At 45.8% G+C, this 13,900-nt stretch overlaps 1 protein-coding gene across 12 annotated transcripts in view; it reads right to left on the reverse strand.

Moving 5' to 3' along the window:
- The window catches only part of FLT3LG (fms related receptor tyrosine kinase 3 ligand), a 786,318-nt gene that overhangs the window by 384,109 nt on the left and 388,309 nt on the right, over positions 1–13,900 (reverse strand). The gene's annotated exons all lie outside the window — the stretch shown is intronic.

Genomic DNA, 13,900 nt, shown 5'->3' on the forward strand with positions numbered 1-13,900 from the left:
ATCTTCTTATTTAGATGGTGTAGGGTGGGAGGACACTGTCAAAGGGATTCTGCTAGCACAGAACTGTGCCTTGGGACAACAGAGCGTCAGAATGCAGCCCAAATGTCCTGGGTACCTGAACTCCTAAATTTCCCAGAGTAGCAGGTAATTTTGGCAACCTAGAACACAACACTCTATTCCTCAAGGGAACCGTGGAAACCTTTCGCTTTTCACTAGAGGTGTCCATACTAAACAAAATAATGACACAAGGAACGTTTGAAATATCTATTGAAATTATCATGCTCTTTTATGAAGCAAGTGTGCTGCAATTGGAAAACATACACAACTAAGCAATCAACATTACTAGCAAACTGTATACAATAAAAAGCCCTAACATGGTAAATGATATATCTGTCTAAGCCTACCCTCACTTAGTGAGCACAGAGATATATCACTGATCTCTGGGATTAGCACCGGACCATATACCTGGGGCCCGATTCACAGAACTAACTTAAGACAAAATCCTAAACTTACTACTTTTGGTATTCACAGAAGTTAGGATTGTGTCTTAAATTTGTCTTAAGACAAACTTAAGACAGACTTAAGACAGATTTAAGACAGACTTAAGTTAGGATTTTGTCTTAAGTTTGTCTTAAGTCTGTCTTAAGTCTGTCTTAAGTCTGTCTTAAGTTTGTCTTAAGTCTGTCTTAAGTCTATCTTAAGTCTGTCTCAAGTCTGTCTTAAGTCTGTCTTAAGACAAACTTAAGACAAAACCCTAACTTCTGTGAATACCAAAAGTAGTAAGTTTAGGAATTTGTCTTAAGTTAGTTCTGTGAATCGGCCCCTTAGTATTTTGTAGTTAAGTGCTCCGCATCATAAGTGTAAACTCGGTTTTCACAAGGCTGGGGTGCCCTTTCCATGACCTGTCACTCTGCAAGAATCCCCCTCTGTTTTGAAAAAGGCAGGTCTAGGTTTATGAGATAAGAAGAGCTGTGTTGGAAAACAGTAGCTGTGCTTTTGTGTTGTGTCTAAAAAGTTAGGAGATATTTGCTGACCAATCACATTAAAACAGTGCACCATGTTGTTAGGCCCTGTACGATATGTTCAGACTGAGTCCCGAGATGAAGAACTTCATAACAAATAACATGTGCAGCATATTTCAAAAACAATATTGTGGCACAAACATATTATTTGTGGCTGTACGAAGCAAAAGGCAGCCTAAAACATGAAATATGCGGAACTAAGGGAGAACCAATGTAGGTCCAGAAGGGAACTTACCACACCCACTCCTTCATCAGGAAAGTAACTTACTGACTAATAAAAAAATTTAAAAAGCACAAGGCAAGATAAGTAAATTCAAAGTCATGTTAATAAGCACGTTATACAAAACAATTCTAATCATAATAAAAAATATAACATGTAAATTTGAAAAAAGTGGCCAAATTTAAGCAGATACGGAGGTATCTGAGATATTTTGCATCAGAACAATGTTTAGTGAATCTAGAACGGATTCCCTTTTCCCAGGCGATGATTATGCAATTGCCTAATTTAAAAGCCCAAAAGAACAGATATGATCCTCATTATAAGCCGATGCTGAGGAAGACGCCTGCTGTCCTGCATCAGTGTTATTCAAGCAAGTATTCAGTAATCCTGGTGCTGAAGCACCCATCTTCCCCAGAGGGAGTGACTCGTACCAATCATCTTTAAGCAGCCACCAAGTTCATGGGACAACTCTGATAATTGTTTGTTTGTTATAGGACTCATCCACAGGTTCATGTCAATGGCAACAAGCATTTGCAGCGCTAGGCAGACATCCAGTGCCCATTTGAAGGGGCACCATCTGCAATGAAACAAAGGTTGTACGCAGGTAAACCAGGTGGGACAGAATGAAAATGACCACTCAGTGTTCACTTCTTGGAGTACAGGACATCCAAACAATCGTAATATGTGCTCATGGCGCAGCTGGACCGGTGGTAATTGCATTACTAGTGGGCTTCGAAACGGAACATCCATTGCGGAGTTGCAAAAACTGAACCAAAATTCTGCAAATGAAGAATAACACCAATGAAATGCCCCCGAAGACACTTGAAACAAGCATTTGCAATGCAATAGGTCTCAAATTTAGGAGACTTTGAGCTATTGGCACTGTAAATGGCAATAGATTACATTCTCACAAATGCGAGACCTTTTAAATTGCAAATATTGTTTGTTTCCAATCGCCCCTTGCCATGCTTGCACTTAATAGAGCAAAAACCAAAGGAAATGATGGACGGAGTGTTGAACATTGAAAGCACTCACCCCCAGTCAACTGATCTGGGTTTAATCCATCACTGTTCTTTAGCCCACTCTGCCACCCCAGTTCAGACATAGCCATATGCAAATCAGTCTGACCCTGTGCCTCATGGGAACAGTCCAGCCCAAACTGCCAAGCCATGTCTTCCCTGGACCGGAAACAAGCTTCCTAGGACCGGTTTCTGGCATTTCAGCCATCTTCAGCCAGGCTTGCTTGAATCCAGTGACAAAGTGAGCAAGGGACTCACGTCTGAGCATACCCTGCCAACTTATGGCGAACAAAGCAAAAACCAAAGGAAATGATGGACGGAGTGTTGAACATTGCAAGCACTCACCCCCAGTCAACTGATCTGGGTTTAATCCATCACTGTTCTTTAGCCCACTCTGCCACCCCAGTTCAGACATAGCCATATGCAAATCAGTCTGACCCTGTGCCTCATGGGAACAGTCCAGCCCGAACTGCCAAGCCATGTCTTCCCTGGACCGGAAACAAGCTTCCTAGGACCGGTTTCTGGCATTTCAGCCATCTTTAGCCAGGCTTGCTTGAATCCAGTGGCAAAGTGAGCAAGGGACTCACGTCTGAGCATACCCTGCCAACTTATGGCGAACAAAGCAAAAACCAAAGGAAATGATGGACGGAGTGTTGAACATTGCAAGCACTCACCCCCAGTCAACTGATCTGGGTTTAATCCATCACTGTTCTTTAGCCCACTCTGCCACCCCAGTTCAGACATAGCCATATGCAAATCAGTCTGACCCTGTGCCTCATGGGAACAGTCCAGCCCGAACTGCCAAGCCATGTCTTCCCTGGACCGGAAACAAGCTTCCTAGGACCGGTTTCTGGCATTTCAGCCATCTTCAGCCAGGCTTGCTTGAATCCAGTGACAAAGTGAGCAAGGGACTCACGTCTGAGCATACCCTGCCAACTTATGGCGAACAAAGCAAAAACCAAAGGAAATGATGGACGGAGTGTTGAACATTGCAAGCACTCACCCCCAGTCAACTGATCTGGGTTTAATCCATCACTGTTCTTTAGCCCACTCTGCCACCCCAGTTCAGACATAGCCATATGCAAATCAGTCTGACCCTGTGCCTCATGGGAACAGTCCAGCCCGAACTGCCAAGCCATGTCTTCCCTGGACCGGAAACAAGCTTCCTAGGACCGGTTTCTGGCATTTCAGCCATCTTTAGCCAGGCTTGCTTGAATCCAGTGGCAAAGTGAGCAAGGGACTCACGTCTGAGCATACCCTGCCAACTTATGGCGAACAAAGCAAAAACCAAAGGAAATGATGGACGGAGTGTTGAACATTGCAAGCACTCACCCCCAGTCAACTGATCTGGGTTTAATCCATCACTGTTCTTTAGCCCACTCTGCCACCCCAGTTCAGACATAGCCATATGCAAATCAGTCTGACCCTGTGCCTCATGGGAACAGTCCAGCCCGAACTGCCAAGCCATGTCTTCCCTGGACCTGAAACAAGCTTCCTAGGACCGGTTTCTGGCATTTCAGCCATCTTCAGCCAGGCTTGCTTGAATCCAGTGGCAAAGTGAGCAAGGGACTCACGTCTGAGCATACCCTGCCAACTTATGGCGAACAAAGCAAAAACCAAAGGAAATGATGGACGGAGTGTTGAACATTGCAAGCACTCACCCCCAGTCAACTGATCTGGGTTTAATCCATCACTGTTCTTTAGCCCACTCTGCCACCCCAGTTCAGATATAGCCATATGCAAATCAGTCTGACCCTGTGCCTCATGGGAACAGTCCAGCCTGAACTGCAAAGCCATGTCTTCCCTGGACCGGAAACAAGCTTCCTAGGACCGGTTTCTGGCATTTCAGCCATCTTCAGCCAGGCTTGCTGGACTGTTCCCATGAGGCACAGGGTCAAGACTGATTTGCATATGGCTGGGTTCAAACTGGAATGGCATGGTGAGCAAAAAAACGATGGATTTAGGCCCAGATCTCTGTACTGGGGTGAATGTATGACATTGTTCTGCATTCTGTCCATCAATTGTTGTTTTTGCATTTGCACTTAATAGAGGCCACCCGCCTTTCTTCAGCCGAGCCGCATCTAAACAAAGGGGCGTGGCCTCTATTATGTGTAAGAGCGGCATGGGGCACTTAGAAACAACCCACAAAATGTATATTTGTAAAGCAATAGGTGTCGCATTTGCGAGGGTTTAAGCTATTGTCATTTACAATGCCAATAGCTCAAACTCTCCTAAATGCGAGACCTATGGCATTCCAAAGAAGAGAGCGCCATTGTCCCGGCTGCTTGAAAAGTGAAAGCACGCATGGCGTGCTGAATGTTGCTGTAAAGCTTGTCCTGCCTGCAGTAAGAAAAAAACTCACTAAAGAAATAGTGCTTACAGACTAAATAACACCGATGGTGTAACAACAGAAGCAAAAAGGCCAGTCCTCAAGGGAGGTTACAAATGAGGACAAGGCGGTACTAAGGAGAGACTAACAAGCCTATTACCGAATCTGAAGCCAGCATTTCTAAAGGACAAAGACACACGCCAGTAAAAAATATGGGCGGAGCTTCAAGTGAATACTCTTATACAGCATGCCACACAGAGCAGCACATGTGCTTCCTATGCTCGACCTAAAAAGGAAATATCTAAAAGCTGGTACAAGTCCAAAGATTTTCTGGAAGGAACTGACCAAGAAAGCTCCTATAACTTTATTAAAAAGTGCAATACCAACGTTATTGGACGCATTAAATATGCGGTGAATTGGCTCATCGAAATGTAATGCGAGATTGGTGTTTAACAAGATGTCACTGGATGTCCTTGGACCCTACAATTCCAATGTTTTGTGGGCAGATGTTAGTGGTACAACTTTTTGAAACAATAGTGCTTTGAGTTTGCTTAGCTTGTTAAAATCGGCCGTCAAATTTGGAATGAAAGGCCACAACGAGCTTTCGAAACTCTCTTGAGTGGGACGGAAGAGCACATTATTACATAGGTCACTATCTGGGAGACTGATAAATATATGGGATCCCGGACTTCATTCCGCAACAATCCTGGTCACCTACCATTAAATAGCTTCCATTTGAAAGGACTGCAATAAGGGAGAGAGATAAAGGGTTTGGTATTCCTTTTAGAAAACAGTCAAATCCACTACCGACGCATTGCATGCGCCATGAGTGGTAACGTGTTTACAAACAAGTGAGTCCCTGACAGAAGAGTTGCTTTCCTTTTCAGTAAGAAAGACCTTCTTGCTGGCTTGTTCACAATAGGAAAATGAGAGTGACCATGACTCATGAATGAATTTTCTAAGGACTTTACTAATAATGAGTGCTGCACTGTGTGTATTTTGTATAGCAAAAGTGTGTGTATGACTGTTTAAATGTGATATGAATGATCTGATTTCAAAACAGGAAAAAGAGGATTATTCATTTGAGATACTCAAGTAGTGTTTCTTGTCTGGATGTCACCAGGCATCAAGCAGCCCTCATCCTGTAATTTTTTTGGGGAGCAGGGCGGACATTACTCCTGTGCCTTGATAAGACACTGGCATTCCAATATTTTTCTGGGTCCCATGCCAAGCTGAAGTTCCCCCCTACTATGATGTGCCCGTTCACAGGCTGGAGCTGGTGTGCCAGGAGTGAGCGCAAGTAAGAGTCTCGCACTGTGTTCACGGCATATATGTTTAACAGCATGATGTTACTTGTTGCCCTCGTTAGATCTATTTTGATGGCGTGTGGGCCCCTACCAATAGAGGAGGGTTTCTAACCGATGTGGGATTTGACCAGGATGGCAAAACCAGCTGTCTTGGAAAGGGGGGGTGGAATATTGATGGGGATAATTCTGGTAACACATGCGCCTTTGGTCCTCTTTAATGGGATGTGTTTCCTGAAGGAAAAGGATACCAGAGTCTTGTTGCAGGCGATAGCGCCAAATCTGTCATCGATTATTTGGCAAGATGAGAACCTTAACATTGAAGGAGAGGAGTTTTAGGGTGGGCGGTGCAGTGTCTGATGGGGAGTTGTGTGGACTGTGCGTGGAGTGGACAGTGCACGTGTCAGTAAGATGTGTTATCATGTCCGGTGTCCATGTTTGTGACCAAAATGATGGGGTTGATCTGTAACCAGGAGGGCAGAGGGAGCAGGGAGGGTATAATCAAACACATGTAACTCTAAAAGGCCAACTGGGACAGCTGAAAAGTCTATGTCCATCTGTAATGTGGGTATCATGTTTACCCACATGAGGTGGGACCCTCGAAGGTGTGACACGAAGAGCCGATGGGATCTTACCAGGTAAGGAGCTAGTCGTCGAGAGCAGTACCTGAGGTAGAGGGTAGAGAGAGGGCAGGTGAGCAAGTCCCTGTATCTGTGTTCGACCCTTTCTCTTTTAAGTCCTGTCCCTGTTGGAGGAGCATTGGTAGGTGGACTGATCATTATGCTGGTTGCACCTATCTGCGATGTGGATGCCGTTGGTGATGACCCCCATGTTATTTTGAGAAGGTGTGAGATGGCTTTTGCTTTGGCCTCGGTGGGATTCTTCTCACCAAGTTGTCGTGATTTGGCGCTCAGACACGAGGCCTGTGATGTTCTCCAACCAGGCGGCACAAAACAGAAGGTGGAAAACATGCAAAGTGCGCATGGCGGTTTGGCCGACTCAAGACGGCCGGCCAAACCGTCATGTGCACTTAAGTTGCAGCAGCAAACACTGCTCCTCCCTCTCCAAGGCTGTGACGAACCCAGCCCAGCCCGCCCCGGCCCAACCTGGCTGGCTCCTTACAGAACAGGAAAATAATAACGCAACATTATTAACGTTGCATTATTAAAATATTATTTTTCTTTTTACACTTAGTGGAGGAGCCACCCCTGTGAGTCAGTCAACAACTTCACAAGCAGGTGGTCTCCCAAAAGATCTGGACAGACTGCTTGTAGGAAAGTAGGATCTGCTTTCATGGTTACCCCCACTTTTTGCTTGATGTCAGTCTGTTTTTGACCTAGTCTGCTGGGAATCCCATCCCCAGCAACTGTGCTTTCTCCCCTAAATTGACCTGGTAAGTAATTTTGTACCTCCACAATTGTCTACTAGTGTACCCTTGTAAATCCCTAGCATATGGTACTAAGGTATCCAGGGCATAGGTACACCAGGGGTCTCCCATGAGCTGCAGCATGTATTGTGCCACCCATGAGCATCCTACAGGCCTGCCATTGCAGCCTGTGTAAGTTGGTGCTTGCACCTCTCACAACAGATATGTTTCCTTATATCTGAGGTCACTATACTCTAAACCTATGAGTCACCACTATGGCAGGCTCTTCAGTTCTGAGGGCAGGGTGCTTGGTTATAAGTGGGAGGATGCCCATGCATGAGCAGGACACCTTTACAAGCCCCGGAATCGATTCTCCAGGCTTTGTAAGTGTGGTCAGCCATTTCAACACATATAGAGGACATCAGTCATTACGAGATGTCTAACTGTATATTGGCTGCACGAACCTGGTCATGTTTGGTATCAAACATGTTGCAATCATACCCCAACACCAATTTCAGTGTTGAAAGTATGATCCCATGTACTGGGGGACTCCTTAAGGAACCCCCCTATACTCCCAATAACATCCTTTCAGGGTCTGCTTGCAAGCAAGTGCTGCTGCCGACCACAGAGCAGGGAAAGGTAGAACAATAGGTTTCCCGCCACTGGGAGGTGTGGCCACCTCTCAGACAGGACTTAGTGTATTGGGCTGGGGTGAGGGCGCTAGCCAGCGCCACCAGACTGCTTTGAAGGGCACATTTGGTGCCCTACTTGCATACTCTAGTTTGAGCCGGTTGAGGGAGCCCTTGGTTCCACTCTGGCGTGAAACTGGACAAAGGACATGGGAGTATCCTCCCTTCTGTCAAGCCACTCCTCTGGGAGGGACCCCTCAGTTGTTCCAACCCTTTCCTTAGGACACTTAAGGGCTTACCTGTTGGTGGGTCCTTAGATTCGTCGTGGAACAAGACTCAACCCTGAAACTACGTCACTCTTCACTTGTCTGGACACTTAGACTATGTTGGACTTTGATTGGAACCCAGACTGCATCAATGAAGACTCCTGCTGCTCCTGGTCTCGCTATTCTTCAAGTCTTCTTCGTCATCTGCGTCGGTGCTTCTTTCATGGTTCTTCAACAGACCTGTGGGCATCAAGGAAACCCGAAGAAATCCCCCTTGGAGTGAAAGAGTCACTCCCTTGCATATGCAAGTACCGCAACGAAGCTGACCGGTCTGCTGCTCCTGCCGTCCGACAGACTTCCCGCGGCTCAGCAACACAGGTGGTGGTTCTGCAACTTCCTCAAGGCTTGACCTGTCCTCTCTGCAATTTTGAGGCCAGTATCACTCGTCGGAACCGCTGGAACCGAACGACTGTACACCCGTCAACTTGCCGTTGACATGGCTTGTTGGCTCTGCACTCCATAGATCTTCAGGCTTCAGGTTTCAGGCTGCAAGAAGCATCTCTTCCCTCTAAGATCAGCATCCTCACCACATCCTCTGCACCATGGGCCTCCATCTTTGGTGAGCTGCTCGAGTACTCTTGACACTCCTGTGCCTCTGGTCTGTGGGTCCTCCTGCGGGTCTTCTTCTGCTTCAGCGTGCTCCCCTACTGACTCTCCTGCTGTTGGTGAGCCGCTTGGACCTTGCTGGTCCTAACGTTGCTTCTTTTTCGCGCACTCTGCACACAGCCTCCCTGGGGTTCCTGGGTACTTGCATTGGGTGATTCCTTGTGTCCCCAGCTCAGAGGACTGAGTCTTCTGGTCCAAGTCCCATCCTCTGTTGCAGTTCACATTCCAATTTCTTAGTATATGGTTTGGTCTCCCCTCTTTTGTATTGTGTTGATAACAAGCTGCTTAACACTCCTTCAAGATAAGCCTAAAGGCTTCTCTCCACAGCTACCACTTATAGAGCTTACTATGGTTATCAAAGACCACTAAAATCCCCATAAGGGTTGTCTGTATTAGTGCAAGGTACCATATACTAAGCCAGCCTCCTACACTGCTCTACTCGCCGCTTGCCAGCCTGCCCTCCTCACTGCCCAAAGTCAGCCAGCAGGAGTCCGCAGGTGAATAGGAGTAAAATGTGAAGCTTGACTGACAAAAAAATAAATAAAGACGGAAACGCTGTGCTATATAAATGGTTACTGGCAAAGTTATATAAAGCTCTATTTGAGTATCATGTCTGGGACTCTGCAGAATCTTAACACTAGTGTCGTCACTGGGGTGATGCAGTTGGTGCCCCATTCGTAATTGCCTTGCATCTCCCCCCCCCCCCCCCCCCCATGGTTATCCCCCTTTCTGCCCCACCAGCAAGCCACCGATTGACAATGTTGGCATTGTTTGTATTTCACGTTTTAGTTACTCTTAAATTCCCTTAAGAGAACTTTGTGTTTTTTTCCAGGACATTGGGTATATGTGTTTTTTTTTCATAAAACATAATACTCGTTTAAGGTGTGTACTGGGAAAAGAGCTCCATCTATAGATCTGTGGGAGTTAAGGTTGAGGGTTGGTATTTATAACAGGCCACGATTGAGAGCTGTGGAGTTCAGGATTGAAGGCAGAGCGAAGGGGTCATACATACATAGAATAGTTCAGAATACATGCTCATCCAAACATTGACCTCTCTGCATAGAGCAATGGTCGGAATCTATGTTAAATTATGTGAAGGAGGAATACAACTGTTGAAATATTGCCAGGATAAAGGATAAAGAAAAGGCAGTGCTTAATGATGAGTGGGTGTGCAGCCATGCCAAGCGTCACTCATCAAGGGTAATAGTAACACAAATTTGCACTTGTCCCCGCATCGCCGCACTGGTATTAAATGCCATGCCAATGTAAAACCACATCAGAGCTCAACATGAAGTGTTTGCAATATATCAACTCAATGAACACTGAGGGACTTATTACTGAGTCCGCCCGACACCGTTGTGGATTATGAACTGCTCGACTTTAGGTTGGCAGTTCAGACCGCAGTATTCGGATGCGACCACGGAAACATCAATTTTTCAATGGAAGCTTAGGCGACGAGTGTAAAAGCCTGCAGCATAAGCTTTCATGGAAAATGTATGTTTTCAAACATCCGTTCACCGTGAAACATGCACTATGAGGTGCCTGCCACACCGTAAAGGGATGTTTCAGGGGGCACCATAGGTGGCCCCCAGGAGGAAAGGGAACCTGCTAGGGCCCCCAATGTCGATTTCCGACAACCTTTCCATGTCCGAAAGGCTGACATGGAATTGCTGCATGAAACCAACATCATAATCCTGAGGGAGGAGCAGCCGTCATTAAGGGATTATGAAGTTTTTCCGATGCAGAAGCGCTGCGTGGTCCCTCTGCCTGCTGCCTCCAACCGCATGCATTGTAATGAGTCGGTCAGACCGCAGCAGCAGATGGCGGTCGGACCGCAACCGACGAGCCATCGGTTGTAGTCGGACTGTCATCGTAATCAGCCCCTTTGTGTCCGTCCTGTGACAGCTTGTTGTTGCTGCTGAACCTTTCCTATGGTTGAGTAGAGGTGATTGTCAGGTGTTACGAGCTGTATGCAAAGGGCCCTAGTCTCCTCCTTCCATCGTGGCCTCCAACACGTAATGGGTACAACTGCCAGTGGCATACTGAGTTAGGAACTAACCACCTACTACCCACTATGAATACGGGGGAAAGGGCGTGACTTCCAGCACACAACTCGGGGTGGGCTTGAGTTCATAAAAGAGAAGATAATGAGGATATGAATAGCAGGTACGAAGCGCCGCTGAGACATGGCCTCACCCTCACAAGTGCAGGCTCTGGAACTGAGCAACCACGCTCAAGCCCCGGGGCCGCGATGCCATCCTACTGATTATGGGCAAATCACATACTCTTTCCGCCACTGAAAAACAAAAAAAGTTAATCTGATGTAATGCGGTGTTCATATAAAGAGCTCTAATGCCTTTGGGGCCAGTTCGCGCTAAATAACAATCGCAAAAACAAAAGCCAATCCGTCCTAACCATCGGGCGATGAATCCGTGCATTTAGCTTCCGGTTTGCATGAAATGAAGCTAATAGCTCTGGAGTCAAACTTCAGACATGTCTTTTTGTTTTTTTTAAAACATTGGCTGTGTCCTAGGACTGCCTTTACAAAACGTTCAGTTAAGTGAATAAACGAAACATCAAAGTCTTGAAACATAGTAACCGTGAGTTGGCAGCAGGTTGAGTCCCGGTTTCAAGATGTGATTGGCCCAATTCATCTCGTCCATGCTCACCCGTGGCCCGTGTTTGAGGCGCCCTGCTGCACGTGTGCACTGTCCGTGCAAGCGCGAGCAGGGCATGCAGAGTTCACCTTGTTACACAGCTGCTGCTAATAATGCAGAGGAAAGCAGTGTGTATTTGTTTTTTTTTTGTTTTTCAGGAGGCATTATAAAATTCAACCAATCTTCCGAGGGCCTTTTTTATTCCCAAGATTCCTTCTCACTTTTTCACAGCGCACACTCCCCTTCCTGCTGCAGACAAGCCCTCCTTATGTCAGGTTCTAGATTAGGTCTGTGAGCTTGAGTGACCACCTAAAACTTCTTCAAGCAGCTGTAAAGCAGTTTTGATAGGGAAGATGATGTACTTACTCGCTTTGTATCCTCCATCATCGGTTTCAAGGTGCCTCCAGAGCGCTTTAGAGTACAACACTATTTTGGAGGGTCACTCGGGGGCATATTATCAAGCACGGCAGAAAACTGCCGCTAAAGCGACAATAATGGGCTTGATAATATGCCGCAGAGAATTCCAATAGAAGATCAAGTTGACACCAGAACATGGGCTTCTACGGGAATACTCAAGGGCATGTAATCAAGCGATAATTTTAACGCCGTTTCTTGATAATATGCCCCTCGGTTGGCAGTACAGGTGTGGTTCCAGTTATGTCTTAATTTAATTATTTTATTTTATACATTTTGCTACCATAGATTAGTGGAGTCAGAAGTTTGTACTACAGCAATGGGCACAGATACAAATTGAAAACCATGCTGTGGATTTTCTGCACAATCGCCTACAGGAGCGGATACCTAAGCATTGGTAACTGTTAAAAGTGCATCATTGATGGTTCCGAAGGCAAAATTAATTTATCTGTCTAACCTACGTTCTGGGATAGCATTCCAGCAAATTTGAAGACTGCAGAGAAAAATCAGCACTATTCTATTTTACCATCCTAATTTTCACAGTCTGAAAAAGAAAGATGAAACAACCATCTGGATGTGGAAGTAGAATATTGACGACGTTTTAAGGCAATTTCTAAAGGATACTCTTGCAAATGAGGTGATGGTTTCTGAAATTTACGCGTTTTCTTCAAAATGACTGCTTTGCTTTACCGCTGACAAATTGTCACACAAAAGGAACTTAAATGTCACCCAACATGCACTGAAAACATACAAACGCTGTAAATAATTACAATGAAAATATGGCAGCTAGAGCGTGTTGTGTGTGGAGGAGATGATAGGATGGTGATGTAATCATGCAGGAGAGAGATCGAAAAGGGTGCTGATGAGGAAAGAGATGTTATGAGAAATGGAAGGTTTATGAAAGAGAAACTGCTGAGGTGGATCAAGGAGAACTGGAGTGACTGAGACACTCAGACACAACCTCTTCCACAAACCTCAGTGATGTTTAATTCAGGGTCTACTTACAATGTTTAAATGAGAGTGGGTGTGTATATTGTGGGCATTTATTACTCAGTGGTGGTCGCCACTGGGTAGTTATAGTCAGGACCACACTTCTATAGGAGAAGCCTTTTTTGGTTTGCAAATAACTTAGGCAAGTTTGTCAAAGCTTCATGAAAGTTTCCAAAAAAAAGTTCATCCACCTCAGCTGTTTCCTGGAAAGTTGTGGGGTTACCCATCAAGCATGAATCAAGAAAACACAAGGGGGGGACCCAAAATGCGTTTTCCCATGCAAATTTCCATAGGAAAATTTGACACATCTACAGCCAAAACTGCTGAACTGATTTACACTAAGTTTGGCAGAAAGCTGGATCTTGGTCCAGAAAGTGTGCTTTTTTGTGAATTGGTGTAAATCTTTTCAGTGGTTTTGGAGAAATTAAGGTTAAAAAAGTATGTATTTCACACCACAAGGATGCGCATAACAGACAGATAATAGCTAATTGGCTGCCACCACATCAAAAAAATGCAGCAGCAGCCAATTTAGGAATCGAAGAATCAGTCCCCTGTCCTTTAGAAAATGTTTTAAAAAAATAACAAAGAGGGCAGGGTAGGAATATCCTGCCCCACTAGACAAGGTGGGGACTGAAGGTCCTTGAGGGACCTCCTTGAGGCAAAAACGTTATTTTTTGTGTTTCAGCACTGCAAATCTGGACTCTGACACTTTTTTATTTGAGCCCACTGGGGGGCCAGGGCCCAGGGAGTATCCAATGTTATATTTTAGTGGGGACGGGGGCATACAGCCTCCTATCCAGAACCTTATATAGGCCCAGGGATCCTATCCCCTGTGGCCCATTTTGATAACTGGGGCAGGGGGCATGCTGCCCCACTCCTCAATCCTTAATGATGATCCGGGGACCCAATCCCCTGGGACTGATCTTGTTAATTAGGGGAGGGGGCGTGCAGATCCCCTTCCTGAGCTCCTCTTAGAAGACCAGGGCCACAAACAATTGTAGCAGTTGTGGGTGTTCTG

The sequence above is a fragment of the Triturus cristatus genome, chromosome 7, assembly GCF_964204655.1.
Source record: "Triturus cristatus chromosome 7, aTriCri1.1, whole genome shotgun sequence".
NCBI lineage: Eukaryota > Metazoa > Chordata > Amphibia > Caudata > Salamandridae > Triturus > Triturus cristatus.